Source organism: Thermobia domestica, chromosome 13, assembly GCF_964235325.1.
Source record: "Thermobia domestica chromosome 13, izTheDome1.hap1.1, whole genome shotgun sequence".
In the NCBI taxonomy this organism is placed as follows: Eukaryota; Metazoa; Arthropoda; class Insecta; order Zygentoma; family Lepismatidae; genus Thermobia; species Thermobia domestica.
The window spans coordinates 213757011-213777085 of record NC_137466.1 but is presented as its reverse complement, the minus strand read 5'-3'; the positions used below and the strand labels follow the sequence as shown (position 1 = coordinate 213777085).

General features: G+C 37.8%; 1 protein-coding gene across 2 annotated transcripts in view; it reads right to left on the bottom strand.

The window, feature by feature from the left end:
* LOC145669006 (growth factor receptor-bound protein 10-like) overlaps positions 1–20075 on the bottom strand; it is a 460419-nt gene that overhangs the window by 104073 nt on the left and 336271 nt on the right. The window lies entirely within an intron of this gene.

Sequence of the window (20075 nt, the reverse complement as noted above, 5' to 3'; positions counted from 1 at the left end):
CCAGAGTTCGATACGTGATCCAGTGTTCCATTTCCAAAGATAGCTGGAGAACCGATGCTAGAGACTAGCAAATGCAAGACTATGTATTGCGCAGTGTGTTCCCGCTATGTTCCAACACAACCCACTTGCAATTATTCGTTCACTTTACAATAGGTTTCGGGGGCCGTGGTGGCTCAGTGATAGAGCGTTCACCTCTGGTGCTTGGGGTCCCTGGTTCAAACCCTGATCCCGCCAAGTGAACTTTGTGGTGGACAAACACCGTGTGCGTGGGTTTTCTCGGGGTTCTTCCATTTCCTCCCACTTTCTTCATTCCACCATTTCATTCATTTCTTATAAACACCGTCTCCTTTAGCCTAAGCGGCATAAGCGTGGGACGTAAAACTCATTTCATTTCATTTTTTTACAATAGGTTTCATGTACGAATCTGACCTTTTCTTATCTTTTTCTTTTTTTAATATCAATGGAAAATCGAAACAAAAACAATGAAATACATGACAACATATTTCGCCATTACAGAAAAAAAAATGAAAATGAAATCTTTGAGTTTAACGCCCCACGATTATGCTCTGTAAGCTAAGGGGTAACGATGATTAAAACAAGTGAATTATGATGGAAGAATTGGTGGAATGAGAAATTTGGAGGAAACGGGAGAACCCCTTGAAATCCATGGGCACGATGTTGTCCACCACAAACTTACTTGGCCGGAGTTTAGATCAGGGATCCCCTGCACCACAGGTAAGCACTTCACCACTGAGCCAGCCACGGTGCTCCCTCTATTCGAAATAGCAATGCTGTTGATGCCAGGTGTCACTAACAGGTGTGTTCTACCTTCTGTCAATGTAATAATGCCATACTTCAAGATAAACGATAAACGTTCTAAGGGGCAAAAAAATACATTCATACATCATAAATACTTGGTAACTTAAATGTCAAAACCTGTTGCTTTAAGTACTTATCCTACTAGCGAAATACATTGTATATATACCCTGCAGACATGTTACAGCAAATAAGATTAACATCAGGCGAAGAAATAGTTTTTTTTTTTTCACGTGCATAAACCATATAATTATTAATATTCAATATATAATATCAAATGTAATGTGAATGTGAAGTATAAGGAAACCAGAATCCTTTCTGACACATACTGAAATTGCTACCTTTTGACATGTTTCGATAAATTTACGTACTCAAACCATTGATATTTCCTTGTATTCACACTGCACTTGATATTTAGATTTCCAGGTATGGATAATTTACTTTTCCCTATAACTATGAACTTTCGCCATTTCTCTTTAAACATGTCATTATTAGATTGACAGAAATGAGGTGTATCTATCTGTGTACTTTACAACAAGATTGCTGGCATATCATCATTGGGAAAAACATGGATTTTTGATATCCCCCATTAATATGCCTCAGACCAGTTTGAGAGCAATCACACGAGCATTTTATTCTCATTCTATCTTTCAGTTTAACGCAGGCACATATCAAGGGGGGTCTAGGGGGCCGGGCCCCTCCTAAATTTTCGCTGGCCCTACTAACATTTTCACGGTGGGCTTGCAAATGAACTATAATACGATGATAAACTATAGTATGGTTGGATCAGCCCCCGTAACTTCAGTCGCCCCCCCTACATTTTTGGGCTGGCTACCGGCCTGGTTTAACGTCCCACGATTATTCCCTTTAGGCTACGGGAGACGGATGACTAAGGAAAGTGAATGATCAAGGAAGAATTGGTGGAATGAAATGTGGGAGGAAACGGAAATATCCCCTGAGAAAACCCACGGACACGATATTGTTCACCGCAAACTTACTTGGACGGGAATCGAACCAAGAACCCAAGTGCTCTACCACTGAGCTACCATGTCCCACGTACTCTCATTGCATTAGTGTCCATGTAAACAGATTTGTAGTATCTATATAGATAATATCGTCAATAGGTATGCACTCATATAAGTATGTTTCTTACATGCGTTTTTGTGAAACTCTAATCACATTTTTTAACAGTTAAGAGTCTTCATCCCGGCGAAATTAAAATACCGCTAATTTTACAATAATTATGTGATATCTTCAAAATGATAAAATATAATTGAAATGTGGAACAAGAGCGCCCTAGACAATATTATTTTGCGTGAGGTACCGTTATCACAAGTCACCTAGTGGCTTTCCATTTTCAACTGTTTAGAAACGCGAAAATAAATGCCAATTTTCAAAATGGTTTGAAATCGAAAGCAGATAAGTGAGTCGTGATAACGGTTTCTTATGTAAAATAATATTGTCTATGGCGCTCTTGTTCCACATTTCGATTATATTTTATCTATTTGAAGATATCACATAATTACTGTAAAATTAGCGGTATTTTAATTTCGCCGGGATGAAGACTCTTAAGAAGCTTTCGGCTATAAGAAATTAGCTCCAAATTCGGGGTTTTGTTGTATTTTTCTGTTTATTCCCTTTTCCTCCCATAGGTCCTTCTATTAGTTCTCGAAATATCCACTAGTTGAAACTGGCTGCACTTGTTGGTTCTGAAACAAAAACTGAATTTTTAAAACGTCTTCTTTCTTCAACAAGAATTTTAGGAATGATCAAAAAAATGAATCAAAAGATCGATCTTGGCCAAGAATTTTAGGAATGAATATGAATGAAGTGACCAAAGTTGGTTTTAATCCATTTGCTTTTAGGGAAGTTACTATATCTACTATGTACAAGAAATAGATTCTACTATTGTAGAAATAGATGGATATCGTGAGATCTCCGCAATAGGTATATTAAAATTCCCACACAAGCTTATTACAAACCAGAAATTATATGGGAGTCGCTGGCAGGAGGATGTGATAAAATGGGGGGTCGTGATAGGAATTAGGTTGAGAACCACTCCTATAGACCAAAAACGTTAATAGAAGGGTTTTCTGCAGTCACTTAGGCGTCCGTAGAATATATTCTATCTCCACATATTCAATCTCTCTACTAAAACCGAAAGTGATCATACAACTCTTCTACCATTTCTGACTTCAATACAGGCCCATATCCAGGAGGGTCTGGGGGGCTGCCCTCCTAAAATTTATACGGTAGGCTTTTAAATGTACTATAATATGGTGATGAACTATAATATGGTTGGATCGGCCTCCCCCTAACTTCACCCGGGCCTCCCCTACATTTTTGGACTGGCTACGGGCCTGCTTCAATATTAACTGAGAAAATATCACGCCATACAAACCAAAACCCTTCACGTGGTGTACACGTGAGTTTGACACTTGTTAACTATATATCCACCTTCAAGATATATGTATATGAATATAAAATGCTACTCTTCTCTGTTCTCCTTTTCCTTCTTACAAAACATTACCCACATGTGTATTCTCTGCAATTATGCATCAAACGATACGAAAAGAGGCCTCTACTCTCTTCTGGATATGGAAGTCATGGCCAACCGGCTATAATAAAATATTTACTAGCTGCATTTCAGCTGGTTCTCACATCAACTATAATGTTTCTTATTTCGCACGAAGGTGCATGTACAAAGAAGTCAAATTTACGTAATTCATCCTTTTAGAAGTAAAAGAAACTGTCGTATGACAGGTGAATGGTGGAAGAAGAAAGGCAGAGGGAAAGAGGAAGACTATAATTGACTTAATAGTATTAAAAGGGACGAAAGGTTTTATCTAATAATTGTAATGCATGAAAGATTGTCAACCTATGACTCATGAGTTGACATGAATGGTAGAACATTTAGACATGATTTAAGAAGAGAAATGAAATATTGCATTTAACGTCCCATGGTGGTGGCTTGTAGGCTTAGTAGATGGATAATTAAGATGAGTTTAAACGATGACTATTCCCAACAGTTGACGGCGTCTTTCCCTACCTTTTCAATGTATTTTGGACGGAACTAACAATATTAGCAACAAATTCTGTCAAATTCAAAAGATGGATTTCCAAATTCTTACCCCAAAACAAATGGAATAAATAATAATCGGAGGATATATATGTACAGTATATTTACATTTATACTCATACTGAACTTGGTCTCTCCGAAAACCTCTGGACCTCGCCGAAATAAATTGCTCTCCGTACGTGTCTGTCCTAGACAGCCAGAACTAGTTCCCGACCTACTATGTCCCTCCAAAAACAGTTGTTCATAAAGAGTTTGATTACAATCCACACTGCTTTCAGTACGTATTTTCAATGCATTCTTCAAAGCTCTTTCATAATATTTTTCCCCTATAAAATCCCTATATCAAGCAAAACGAATAATCTTAACTTGTCTACCTCCTGGAAATGTTTGTCTCTGCAGGAGAGGGGATTTAAACACACGCAGGAGGTACAAAAATATATTCTTACGGCAGGAGGCAAGGATGCAAGATCTGTTTAAGACAGAACAACTAAGAAAATGTTTATATGACTTTTTTTATGTCCTTATCCAACAGTGGAATTATGAAGATTAAGACTCTCTATTAAACCAGAACTCATTCTCATACTCCCGAACTCATACTCTTCACACCTTTCTACTCTACGTAGAATTCGAACCTTGCACCACACACACAGAAGACAAGCACTCCAGTCATCTGGCAACAAAACAACCTCACTCCACAAGGAAGTAATTAGTGGCATACTTCTCCCCAAACCGATCTGCAATTCGAAAACTTTTGAAAACGACTTGGGAACAGAGATATTCTGCACCAAGCATAATGAAGCATTTGTCTCGAGTTCCTTCCTTCAGGTCAGTCATACTGAGTGAAGTTTTCCTCATTCACACCAGACAAATGCCGAGATGGTACTCAACATACAGGTTCCAGTTCGCTTCCTTCCTTCCCTTTCTTCGGATAGTGTGCTCGCCGAGGGACGTCATCCCTCATATGTGACGGACTTACATGGCCATAGATGCCGAAAGCCTAGAAATCTAATTTCTAATACTAATCCTAGTGACGGGCTAGCATGGCCATAGATGCCGAAAGCCTAGAAATCTAATTCCTAATCCTACTCCTAGTGACGGGCTAACGTGGCCATAGATGCCGAAAGCCTAGAAATCTAATTCCTAAACCTAATCCTAGTGACGGGCTAACATGGCTATATATGTCGAAAGCTCAGAAATCTAATTCCTAAACCTAATCCTAGTGACGGGCTAACACGGCCATATATGCCGAAAGCCCAGAAATCTAATCCTAATCCTAGTGACGGGCTAACATGGCCATAGATACCGAAAGCCTAGAAATCTAATTTCTAATACTAATCCTGGTGACGGGCTAGCATGGCCATAAATGCCGAAAGCCTAGAAATATAATTCCTAATCCTAGTGACGGGCTAACGTGGCCATAGATGCCGAAAGCCTAGAAATCTAATTCCTAAACCTAATCCTAGTGACGGGGTAACATGGCCATAGATGCCGAAAGCCTACAAATCTAATTCCTAATCCTAATCCTAGTGACAGGCTACATGGCCACAGATGCCGAAAGCCCAGAAACCTAATTCCTAATCCTAATCCTAGTGACGGCCTAACATGGCCATAGATGCCGAAAGCCTAGAAATCTAATTCCTAATTCGAGTTCCTTCCACAGAGGAAAAAGTCCTTGAGAAATCAACCCCTTGAAAATACTGTATCAAGATGCAATTTTAAGAGGAAATTTCTATAACTGAACCTAACATTTTTAACATTTACCGATGTGAGGCAAAAGATAGATCACATACTAGAAATGTAATATTTAAAGTATATATCAGGTCGTCTAACAGTGAGAAATACTGCACCTTATGCGCACGAGATGGCGTTAATATCTCAGATATCATGGTATATAAGTCGCAGCAGGTCACGCTTAACGTCATTTTACGCTGACAGTTGAAGCTATTAAATGTGGAAAATAGTGTTGGAATTATTATACTTAGTCGTAAGGTATTGTACCGTAAAGACGAGTGAACTTCCCGTAAAACTGTGCTACATTTTACAATTTTATTTCAATAAAGGTGAAGATGCTCCGTAGGTCCGTGAAGAAATCTCGTGAAAGTTACAGAGACCATGTTTACATTATTTCTACATCAGCTCAACGCTTAAGCAAACAGGAACAGCAAATGGAGGAGTATTGTACGAGGGAAGTGGACATGTGTAACTTGAGTAATATATTAGCAGAGAAGCAGAATTGTTGTAATGTTCTAGCCCATTAGGTAGTCAGGGATTCTAAGTCAATAGAAGAGGGCATGGTGGCTCAATGGAAGAGCATTTACTTCTGGTGCGCCGGGTCCATGGTTCGAGTCCCTGCCAAGTAAGTTTATAGTGGACAACATCACGTCTGTGGGTTTTCTCGGGGTATTCTCGTTTCCTCCCACACTCTCATTCTACCAATTTTTCCATCATCATTCACTTATCTTAATCATATGTCTCCCTTACCCAAAATGGCATAATCGTGGGACGTTACATTGAAAGGTTTAATCTTCTAAGTCAATAGAGCAGAAGTGGAAGTCTCTAAAACCACGGTGACATATATATAAAACATTTTCTACATTATTATTATTATTATTATTATTATTATTATTATTATTATTATTATTATTATTATTATTATTATTATTATTATTTTATCATGATACGTATTTGACAAAAGCTATAAATTTCCAATGAACAATTTAACTCGATGCAACCCACCATCTGTCAGAAGTTTTAATGATACTAATAATTCTGTTTTAAGATTTGACATCATTATTTTCTAAGTCAATAGTCTTCGAAGCTCAGTGTGTTTTGTTTCAGTACAATCAAATAAGCAATAAACAGAATAGGCAAAGCAATTTGATGCTACCGAAGCAGTGGAGGCAGCCATCATTTTGCAAGCGCATCACGCAGACTTCATGACTACTCGCACCCTGCCAAACAACCTCGTCTCGCCTTATCAGTTCTTGGCTTTTACTGATTCTCCGAGCAGAAAGGCATATGTTGCTCAGTTGGAAATGATACTTTTATATTGTTTCCTAAGTTCACTCGTGGTTATACTGTTACTGACTTCTCTGTGGGAGATCTGGGTTGAATTCCTAGTAGAAGCTCATGTGTATCGAGCCTCACTTTAACTTGTAAGTTTTATTACGTATAGCCTGGGTGTTGAAAGGCATGCTAAATTTAACACGAATCAACCAAATCGTTTTCCAAAATTACTTTGAGAATGTCCAAGAAGACAAGGTAGATTTTATTCCAAATGCTCAGGGTTAGAAGCTAATGAAAAAAATTCTACTAAATTAAACTTTTCATCCGTTCTACACTGAGAAAAAAAATTGTAGGTGACATACTTAAAAAGATAGGTTACATGCATAATTCCTGTAGTTTTTGGACTTAACGTACAGCAGACGTATAACTGAAAACGCATGTTTTATAATACTTTCTGTATAAGTGTTCCATCAATACGTACTTTCCGTATGAAACAATATAGACGGTCAGCATCTCACATACAAATATACGTATATAACATACAGCTGAGGAATGTAACATAAGTATATGCATGTGAACTACGGAAAACTGTTACATGTCAGACATCCTGCAACGGCATCATGTAACATCGAAGGGCAGTGCCTATGTAGCATATGGATAACGTGTGCTCCGTACTGATTTCTGTAGTAAGCAAGAGGATAACGTATATTTGTACAATATACCGCTGTCCGGAGAACGGATTTTTCTCAGTGTAGGGCTGACCAAATGACCTTCCAATTGAGTTGTCAACAAATCAGATCAATCATTTCCTTCTGGCTTTCTAGACCACAGATTGCTGGTTCTTTATTCTAGTTGGTTCGCAACTCCTGACAATGCTATGACAACAAGGAAAGCGACAATCAAACGCGAGACAACTCGCACCACAGACACTCAGTGCTATAACCATTGTCTATACAGGTGAGCATCTTCTAAAATGCCTGGCTTTGGTCCACGAAGGGATCAGTCAGCGCATACGTTCTAATCATCTTAAGAGTCTGGCATTCTAGACCGGAATTCGCAAACCTACTAATTAAAATACTTTCCCAAATTGCATCATTGCGATACTGGTCAACGCCGAAAAATTCTGTGCACCGAAGTCTTCTAGCACGTAAACTAATGCTTTGTGTTTAATTACTGTAGGGTTTGTATCCATGCAGTCTATTTTCCACTATACCCAATGTGAGCGATAAGAGAGAAACAGAGATAGAAACATATGACTCAGAACCGAACCCAATTACATATACTCTACAACCACGTTTACCTTAGTGGCTTCCCTTTTTAATTATAACTTCTATTATTAGTTCTTATATAAGAAAGAACAAAATAAGAAAAACAAACAAACGAACATCTGAAAGCGAATGGAATGGTTGTGTCAGCTGTCAACTAGTTTAACAGACAAGTGGAGTTAAAAGGATTGTTGGTTCGTTCTCTTAAAAAACAAGTTCATCATACTTTTCCTTCTTCGCCTTTCGTAGCTTAAGGTTTACAAGTCAACAGCCCTTCTTCACCTCATACGAGCTCTACGTTTTATACATATAAATGACGTATGTGTGTGTGTTGTGTTCACAAACTCTTCATTTTTTCTCTCTCTCTCTCTAGCTAACATCTTTCGAAAGCTGAGTGAAGGACATATTTCGCCACTGGGTCACTGCCAACGCTTTTCTTTCTTAGCGTCTTCTCAAATAATTCTTGGTAATTTCAGTCCATCCACTGCGCTTGTCTACACTTTACAAACGATCGTCTCTTTATCTCCTCACTTTCTCTCTCTCTCTCTCTCTCTCTCTCTCTCTCTCTCTACACATGGTATTTTTTGCGCAATCATACTCACTGTTGAGAGCAAGAGCTCATAATACACAAGGCTCAGCATGAGCCGTTTGAAGGATAAGGACCAAAAACCAACAAAGTCCAAAGAAATGTATAAATAAGATGTATTTATTTATCATAACCAAGTTCCAAATACACTATCTGAGGTCAATTTGTACTAGAATAATTAACAACCACAACAATAAGGAAAAACAAATGGCAGCAACACACACGATCTTATTTAAAGGTACCGTACTATTCTGGTATTCGCTTGGTGGAACTGGGGGTACTTCACTGAGGATGATCGATTAGTGGACTCGAACATGTGGCCCCGCATAGCATAGTCGCTGAGCTCTCGCCTTTGGTGCGAGCGGTTCTGGGTTCGATTCCCGGTGGGAACACTCGGTCGAAAAAGAGTAAAAAAAACGTTTCCAGGCCAGCGATTCTGAATGAGGCTTTCCTGGGTTTTCCTCATTCACACCAGGCAAATGCCGGGGTGGTACCTCACATATAGGTCTCAGGCCGTTTCCTTTCCCCAGGTAGTGTGCTCCCCGAGGGACGTCATCCCTCAAACATGGCGGGCTAGCATAGCCATAGATGTCGAAAGTGCAGAAATCTAAATCCTAAATCCTTAATCGAACCTGAGGCCTATCGCTTACAAAGTACTAACTACGCCTACGCCATTTCGGTGATGACAGCACTCCAACTCTTTCAGACGAAATTTTAACGTCCGAAGGAGGAAGTCATCAAACGCAAGGGACTAACTGAGTGACAAGAAATTAATTTTTAATAAAAGGAGTTTGAATGGTTGTCATGCGTTTTTAGTATTTTCACGTATTTTTCGGTGTTCATGCAACACTGAAAGATAATTAATGCGTTACTGGAATCAAGAGAAAGCTGTCTCTGATCAACAACCATCTATCTATCTTGGCCAATTATTTTCCAAATGCTTGGTTTCGTACATCATCTCGTGTGTAGTTAGTTTGCAGACGGCGAATGTCTATGTATGTGCGTGTGTGTGTGTCTCGGATCCACATGTCAAAACACGCAGACTACAATCACTGAAGATCTTATGCTTAAGATTGATTGGCATTTTACTTATCTATATAAAACTTCTCTTCGGTTGCGCTATAGCCTAGCTTAATAACTAACTAGCTCTATGCCCTATGGAGTCAGGAGGTTCAATGCCGCGTTCACAAAATATCTCACTAACTTCTCTCCTTAGCCATCTGCATCAAGTTTCTACTTTGTATTCCTATTTCTGTGAGATCCATCTTAATATTGTCCTCCCATCTGCACCCTAGGTCTTCCTAATGCTCGTTTTCCGATTGGTCTTCCAGTTAAGACTTTGAAAGCGTTTCTACTTTCTTCCATTCTGGCTACATAACCCGCCCACCTGAGTCTCGTAGATTTGATGACCCTAATAATGCTTTATATACAGTATAATGCGTTTGTTAATTTCTTTAATACCGTTATGCATGGATATTTTCTGTATCAAGTCGAATTAAGATTCGCTTCTAATCCCATATTTGCAACTTCAATTGTATCTATAGCTTTGATACAAGCTTTTACGACGCGTAATCATAAAAGAGCGTTTCGGCAATTAAATAGAAATTACTTTAAGTAATAGAATAGATTTTTTTTACTAATTTCCAAATTTCCTAACTGTCAAATGGCATTAAGTGTAAAATATCTAGCAACGTTATGTTTTTACTTGTGTGCAAAAAGAAACATTTTAAAATCAGTATCACACTCTTTCTCAAGTCAAGAGATTTAAAATTTTATTGAAAGTATCCTTAGGTTGTAGGCAACCAAACTTGCAGCTGTGGTTGACAATGCAGTATTGTTATAAGGGGAAGATGAGTTGGGAGTGTTCTGTAATATCGTTCATTTAATTTTTATTTCTCTCTCTCTCTCTCTCTCTCTCTCTGTGTGTGTGTGTGTATACAGGGGGTTTCAAAACAACACCGACAAGTTTGGGAGGTGATTCCTGACAACAAGATAAGACGAAAAGCATAGATCAACCTGGGTGGACAAATGCTTTCTTTCGCAGTTATATGCTCCCGAAAACAAGAAAAAATAAAATTTAAAGGTCCATACCTCCAGTCGTATGGGACCTATCGTAGTCCTGTCAAGACTTCACTTAGGAACTAGTATGTGCCCTATTCAAATATCCTTGTTTCAGAATCCTGCGGTACTTCTGCAACACTTTTATAGAGGTAGTTGGTGAGCACTTCAAATTATATGCTCGTAGCCAAACTGCCTCTATAAAAATCATTGCGTGAGTACCTTAGAATTCCTATGTGAAGCCTTGAACCGACTACGGTAGTTCCCATGGTTTCGGAGCTATGTATTTTTAAAGTTAATTTTTTCATGTTTTCGGGGCCTATAACTCCGAAAGTAAGCATTTGTACACCCAGGTTGGTCTATACTTTTCGTCTTATCTTTCGTCTTATATATATATATATATATATATATATATATATATATATATATGCGCGCGGATCCAAGGGGGGCTATAGCTCCCCTTGACGCTCAGGTATATACTGGAAAAAATGGGCTTCAATCCTGCTTTAAACTGGATAAGCCTGCAAACTATGGTTTTAGCCCCTCCCTTGATCATATCCTGGATTCGCCACTATATATATATATATATATATATATATATATATATATATATATATATATATATATATATATATATATATATAAGGCAAGAACGATGGAATTGATTACGGGATGGATCCCATCCCAATTCAATGTGAGGCTATATTGCATGAAAATTTGTAAAATTAGTCTTACAGTTCGACTAGATTTACAGAAAAGTCGAGATTAGTGATTTTCGAGCGGTTAGCACTAATTTTTGCTTTTCTTTTCAACACTGACACTACATGCGATGTGGACCTTCAGTTCATGGTGGAATCTGAACCACTGTAATGCGTTCATTTTCAAGGCTCTACTACCGGCAAGCCATGCTCCAAAGGAGCGTGCGCTAGTCACTACAACAACAGTCAGGGTTTTATTATTATTGATATTATTATTGCTACTACTATGAAAGCCGTCTTTTTTTTATCTAAAAATCCTTCGCGCAACCAACTGATTTCCATAACAAAAGACGATCTGTCCTACTCATACCAAATACGAAGTTGTTTCTTCTTCGCACAATGCATGCAGAAACTCGTTACTTTCATGTCCTAACACAACTTTCCATTAGTTACGCAAGTGTGTAAATGCGTGAAGGTTTTGCAAAAATATCTTCGTTATTATTATATTATGATAATCTCTTTAACTTTCTTTTTTTTCCCTTTAATTATGAACTCACGACACAATTTAATTCATAATGATATCGTGAAATCGAAATAAATAATATACATTAAAAAAAAAGAAAAAGAAATGTGCGGTGTACTCACTCACACAGGTCAAGCATTCGACAGGCTGTATATATTGCAAAAATGATAAGTGTGTGACAGCCAATTCCTAATGACTTCCGCGTTGACCTGTTTTGCAATAATCTCGTACAGGTCTGTGACATATAGGTAATTAGACATACAGTGATTACATTCGCAAAGGAAATGGTGGTGGTCGCACTCTAGATAACAATGGGCGTTGTGCTGCTTGTAATGACATACTCTTGCATATTTAAGAAAGGAAAAAAAAATGCACAATGAACTATAATGATATAATATCACCCCTACAACACGGTCAATTTCATAGCAACTTCATGTGGTGTTGAAATGTACCAATTGCATACTTTTCGTTGGATATGGCGAACAATTTATAAAGACAAAATAACAATAATAATAAAAAAAATAATTATCCCCTGTCAAGGGTGCCCATCAGGGGGAGCAAGGTGGGGCGCTCGCCCCCTAAGAGGAAATTGCACTTGGGAATATCGAAAACCCAATAGAATTTTTACATTAGTTACAGCAAAATTTGAAACTATATTTGAAACTTCGCTTGTACTCCCCCCCCCCGTGGAAACCACAACATGGGTGCCCTTGTCCCCTGTACCGCAAATAGATCATGGTCGCTCCATTAGAAGTTTGCACCAAAGAGAAACAACGAGCAATGATCATCCGGTTTTTGTGGTCGGAAGGTGTACCAGGGACCGCAATCCATTAAAAACCTTCGGCACAATACGGGAACAGTGTCTTGCCGCAACGAAGTATCTACGAATGGATTGAAAAATTCAAAAATGGTCGCCGCGGGGAGCCAGACGACCATCTACGGCTACAAACTACAATTGTGCCGAAAGTCTTTGATAGGTTGCGGGCCCTGATACATCTTCCGACCACAAAAACCAGATCACTGCTTGTTTGTTCCTCTTTGGTCTAAATTTCTAACAGAGCGGCCATGATCTGTCTACGATGAAAGGAAGACAAACAGAGGAATTAGGAACAAACTTTCATAGCATGACCACAACAGCATAACAATAAAATGCACGAGGACAGAGGTCAATTTGAACAATGTCATAAGAGTTATGTCAAAATTACGGATAATAACGTATAATTATTATTCTAAGCACGTTCTAAACAAATAAATAAATAAATAGTCCATCCCTAATCTAATGTAACAGTCACCACCAAAGTTCTATTTATTATTCAACATAAAAACAAATAAAAAGCACTTCTCAAACACGAATCAATATTTCCAGTTATCCTAGTTGTTAACGGCCAAAAATATTTACCTCAAAATTACTGCAACATTGAGATAAGGTATATATACCTAATTAGCCAGATATAGCAACACATACACGCGCGTATATACATATATACACACGCAAACAAATACATTTTCCTGCAGCACACATATACCATTAAACCATAATGCCCTCTCAACACATATTCTGGTAATACACACCAGGGAGCGTAATGCCTCTCAGAGTATCACCAATGCGTTGTTAGCCACTAATACAGGTTTGAATGGAGGGAGGAAACTGTTTGTTTTACATACATTGAAAATGAGCAACAATATAATGCTACAATTGTGCTTGTTGATGTATGTTACATTTATATAATTACATTAGTTATATGATGTCTGTATGTGGTTCCGAACAAAGTTAAATTTTCACAATGTTAAATAACTTTGTCTGATCTCCGGAGACGAAAAACAAATTTAAAACCTTGAGTACGTGAATGGTAAATGCTCTCCTCTCTTGATGTAGGATTCCCGGTTCAAAGACCTGGAGTGTCTATTCTGACAAGAGACATTTTCAACAGATTCCTAAATTATATACAATTTTCATGATTCATATGTAAATTTAGTGTCTTATGAAAACGAAACTTCTATGTGATTTGTTTTCTACAGGCCTCGGTGTTTCTTTCTTTCTTTTTTTTTTCTTCTACACAGAACTAACTAGTGGAAAGCTGTCAGTTACCAACTAAAACAGACAGAAGTTTTTCGCAAGTTGCGAAATCGCGAAAGTTTTCCGACAAAGCCGAGAGTTGGTTTTTCAACGAACTCCGTCAGATTGAGTAAGGAAATAGGTATTTTTGAAGTCGCGACAAAACGCGATTTAAGCGAAATATGCCGCAAAACGGGACAAATTACGAATTTCCTTAGAACTTCAGTTTTAGTTGTTATAATACAGTGCAATATGCTTCTCTTTTCATCAGAATAATAATTTGCAGACGAGATATATATAAGAAGACACTGCACTAATGTATTGTATGTATGTTTTCCCCTTTTTTGCATGTATATGTGTTTTTGCTATATGGTAAAGTTGGAAATTCCGGAAGCCGGAAAGTAGAATCGAAAAATTACGATTTCGGAAAAATTCCGAAATTTAAAGAAATCCGATTTCAAAAAGCTCCGGAATTTTTCCGAATTCTGGAATATTCTAAATATCGGATATTTTCTGAATTCCGGAATTTTTCCAAAATCCGGATTTTTCTGAATTCCGGAATTTTTCCGAAATCCGGAAAATGTTGGCCATTCCTATTGTATAGCTAATACAATGTATGTTGTTTTTTGATGGGAATCGTAAAGATACTGTGCTAGTGTATTTTAAGTTTTTGGACTTGTAAAAGAAGAAAGAAAAATTTATTGTTAGTAACTGCATAACGGAAAAGTTCATTGTCCTAAGTAATATAAAATGAAATGAAATCTTTAAGTTTAACGTCCCACGGTTATGCCGGGTAGGTTAAAGGAGACGGTGATAATGAGAAATGAGTGAAATGGTGGAATGAAGAAAGTGGGAGGAAACGGGAGAACTCCGAGAAAACCCACGAGCACGGTGTTTGTCTATCACAAAGTCCACACGGCGCGAGCTGGGATCGAACCAGGGACCCCAAGCACCGGAGGTACCTAAGTAATATAAATAGTATTATTATTTATTACTTATATTGGGCCTATATTAGAGTTTGTATAATTTATATTAGAGTTTATATATTAGAGCTTATAAAATAACTTACTTAGCGACAAAATGAGAAATTTAAGATTTCAAAATGCGAAATTTTAAATTTCAAATGCGAAATGTTTAATTTCAAATTGCGAAAAACTCCTGCCCCTATCAATTACCATGTCATCTCTTAAGCCTTTCAATTGAAACACACTCCAAGGAAATTTGGTGGGGTGGCAGGTATCTCTTCCTTAAAAAAAAAAAAAAAAAAAAAAAACCTTTTGGCGTGACAGCCCATTGTGGGTTTCAGCCGTTCCAACGCCATCTGTCAGCGACCGGTTGAACTATGTCCAGTCTAGCGACTAACATGTGGTCAGCGCGCTAGATGGCTCTGTCTGTAACAGAAGTATCAGGAGCTTTCTGGGCCTAGTGGCCATAACGTCTTTTATTCACGTTACACCTCAGTTTGCTTCACGACGCTGGATGGACGTCGAAAATTGGGAAGCGCCGGCCGGGAATGGAACTCGAGACCACGCGAACGCTACTCCATCGCTCTAACCACTAGACCATGGTGCCCTGTTCCTTCTTTACGAACAGTGGCGCAAATCCGTCTTCAACATTGAGGGGGACTGGAAAAAGACCGTTCCCATAATTTCTTTTTTAGTTTCTTTTAGGGATGTTCAAAATATTTATGAGGTTGAAAAACAATGCTGTGGAGGATCACAGGAGCAGAGCTATCTTCAATATTGGGAGGCGGGCAGATTTGAAGTTTATTCTGGGGGGGGGGGGCATCTATTTCATCTCACTTTCTTTGTGGCATTCGGTCACAAATCAACACATTTCGCCCCCCCAAAAAAACACATTTCAAATCGGATTATTGGGGGGAACAGTCCCCCTGTTCCAGGATTGGAGGGGAAATGTTCCCCTCATCCCCCCGAGATTTGCGCCAATACTTACAATCAGTTATTTCAATGAAAATTACTTAAAATCTGATGTTGCAGATAAAGAATTATTGGTTACATTCTTCAACAGAAAAACAAAACATGAGTTTACTACGAAACTATGAATTCTAATCGCTTAGACATACAGTGGCTCAATAAAGAAGTCGGACATATACATATTCAAGCATTCTGAGAGAGAATAGACATTCCAAGAGTATGTTTCAGAAAATAAAATATATATTTCAATTACTCTATATTATTTACTTATGGAAAATAGAAATATCATTAACAAAACTCAATTTCATGACTATAAAAAATACAAAAAAGTGAAAATACAGCTAAAATCCATGTCAAAAAAGAACTCGGACAGGTAGCACACCTCTCTTTCTTTTTGGGCTTAATAGGAAAAATTCCAAGAATTTGTCTACTTGACAGTGTCAAGTGTCCAATTGAAACGAGTTGAAGCCACACTGTTCGTGCGTAGGTAAAACTGTGTGTTTAAAATTCAAACTGGGAAGTCAACTTGCGCAAACTTCTTTAGCAATAAGAGAACTTATTTTAAAATATTATAAAGAGGGAAAATCAGTTTGTGATACTGTAGAAATAGTAAATAGGTCACACTCCAAAGTTTATGACATTATTAGACGTTTCAAATCAACAAAATCACTGGAAAATAAACCAAAAAGTGGTAGACCTAGAGTGTTTTCAAAGTCAGATGAGCGATGGATTGTACTATAGGCTAATAAAAACTTCAAATTAAGTGTCCTAAACTGGCCAAAGATCTATCAGAATATCTTAATAAAAGTGTGCATCCGGAAACAATAAGATTGGTTTTAAGAAGAAGCATTTTACATGGAAGAGTAGCCCGTAGAAAACCATTCGTGAGCAAGTGCAATAGACAAAAGAGACTTAGTTTTGCAAAAACTTATAAAAATAAAGATTTTTCGTTTAGGAGTACTGTGTTATTCGCGGACTAAAGCAAATTTAATTTGTTCCGCTTAGATTATCAATGTTATATCTGGCGAAAACCTAATGAAGTTTTCCGACAGCGTAATCTACGATCCACTGTGAAAAATGGAGATGGCTGAGTAATGGTTTGAAGCGGTATGTCCGGTGTTCGTCCAGGAAAACTGTGTGTAATCGATGGAATTATGAACCAAACGAAGTATTTAAACATTCTGAAGCAAAATTTGATACAAAGTGCTGAAACGTTGGGAATAACAGAGAACTTCCAGTACTACCAGGATAACGATCCCAAGCACAAAGCACTCAATGTGTGTTTGTGGCTCCTGTATAATTGTCCGTACGTGCTGGAAATACCTCCGCAATCTCCTGATATTAATGTTATTGAGCACTTATGGGCTCATTTGGAAAAGCAGTTAAAATATCATACTATTAGAACAAAGGAAGACTTGGAATCAGCACTTCAGACTGAATGGGCAAAAAATTATCCTTCCTTCAGCACAAAACTTGTAAAATTGATACCCGGAAGATTGAAAGCAATCGCGAAAAATTAAGGATTTACAACAAAATATTAAAAATATCTAATAACAGTCTAAAATTTTGTTAGAAATAAAGTGTCCGAGTTCTTTTTTGACATGGATTTACGCCATGTTTTCACTTTTGGTATTTTTTATAGCCATCAAATTGAGTTTTGTCATTGATGTTTCTATTTTTCAGAAGGAAATAATATAGAGTAATTAAAATATATTTTTTGTTCTCTGAAGGATACTCTTGGAAAGTTTATTCTCCCTTGCAATGTGTAAGTATGCATATGTCCGACTTCTTTATTGAGCCACTGTATGTATTTACTCGCTTGTTTTAGAAATACTTTCTCCCAAATACTGTATATTGATATGAGCTTTGTCCAGAATAATAGCACTAAAATATGGAAAGAACAGGGTTATTTATAATGGTGCTGTACGTGGCAACACGGAAATCTTGAATCCTTTTAGCAGAGCTCAAAGAAATTTCGCAGATGCAGAGTTGAAGAGGTGAAGGGAATGTGCTAAAAGTGTGTTTGTGTCGGAAATAAAAATATCTACAAGATGTGAGGGAAAACTGTTTTCAGACACAAAGGCAGAGAAAAGTTCGTGATAGAGGTGTTACAAGTCGAAAAGAAATTCCATTCTCAAGGCACTATAAAATAGAGGGTAAACCAGTTTGAAAGGGGTAAAATTGAAGATGGAACAATCTGTAGATAACCGGTATAAAAAAATTTCCAAATTTTGAAACAGAACTGTACGTACAAACCAGACAGAGTTGGGATTAATTTCATTGTCATTATCATCATCATCATAGGTAGACCTATTCTGCCATTATTGGCAGGTTCCTTACCGCAACTAAGAAGCTTCAATGATCCAAGGTCTTCCGCCAACCTCTTCGTCTTCCCGTACGATTTTTCTGTTTTGATATCAACATTAATTGTAGTCTCCTTCACCCCCTTCCTCTCTTTCCTGCCACCATACCCTCTAGCTCGTCCTCATGATACAGTTCCTTCACGTCCAATGTCCCAACCAGTTTCTTTTTCTCTTCTTAATAATATCTAAAATTGTTCTTTTCTCCCCTACCATTTTTAACACCCTTTCATTCGTTTCCCGCTCGACCCAGCTAATTCTTTCCATTCTTCTCCATATCAACATTCCGAAAGCCCCATACAGTACAATACTCCATACGAAGCATTTTGTGAGCCTTTTTCTTAGCTCTTTTATTCAAGGTCCCACGTCCGCACTTCATATCATCACTAATAATACCACCAAGGTACCGAAAACTTGTTCTATCCATCAAGCCTTCTGTTTTTCGTTTCAATAAAAATTACTTTATTCACGTCAGTTTCAACGTGACAAATCCAAGACTGATTAAGGTTGGTTTAAAGGGACAAGTTTTGCCGATAGATGGCACTGCAGTCTTCGTATCTCACCCATGTATTTTTTATTTATCACAAAAATTCACGATTTCTCTTACAAATTTCAACCTACAGACTTCAATTTTTTAGAAAAGGAACTTCATAATCTATCAAAGACAATAATCCGTGCCGATTTTTTATTTAGAATTTTCTTCGTTGTTGAAATGGCTTGATTGTTGAAATGGATATTCAAACCTTTAACAATGGAATGAAATTGTACATAAAAATTCGGCACGGACTGTTCCCTTCAATAGGTTATGAAGTTCCCTCTTTAAAAATTTGAAGTCTCTAGGTTGAAATTTATAAAAGAAATTGTCAATTTTCGTGAAAGGTGAAAAATACATGGGAGAAATACGAACACTGTAGTGGCATCTATCGGCAAAACGTATCCCTTTACACTAACATTAAATTCCATCCCTTGACTAAACAACTGAACTAAACTCTCTGAGAAGTCATGGCTAGCGAGGTGACTTTAAATTTCGTGTGTGGCGGTAATTGCCATATTGCTTTCTTTCATTGCTATTATTTCTAGCGTCCTAGACCGGAGTTGGCTACTTCGTAATTTAAGTAGATCCCTAACTCACGATGCTGGGTTAACACCAAAAATGTATGTTCACAACGGAATTCAAACACGAAACCAAACACTCCAAAAGCATGGTCACTTACCATTCGGATGCACGGGATTACATTACAGAACAGAAACAATATTTTAAAATACGTTTCTGAATCCAACATGACCTCCGTTCAATAAACAAGAACTCCACATATATCGGGGAAAGCAAACATATTTTGTTGAGTTGAGTTGATTTTAGTTTAGCGTCCCTTTCAGCAGCGAGGCTATATGAGACGTGGACCTACTAATTAACTTGGAATCCGAACCACATGAGCTCCCGCCGGGACAAACATATATTGGGGCAGGAAATTGAAGCCAAGAAGCCTGGTCCTGAATTCAAAAACGAAATAACATGGCCAATGACCTTTTCTTATAGAACATGTTCTTACATGCAATGATGATTTCACAGGTAAGGCGGTGCCCGAAACTACTAATCCCCCTCCACCTACTGCCATATTCCATCCATTCATGGTCAGTGTGGCTTGTCACTATTTTCGTAACATTCAAGCTCTATGTATTAAAAAACATTCTCT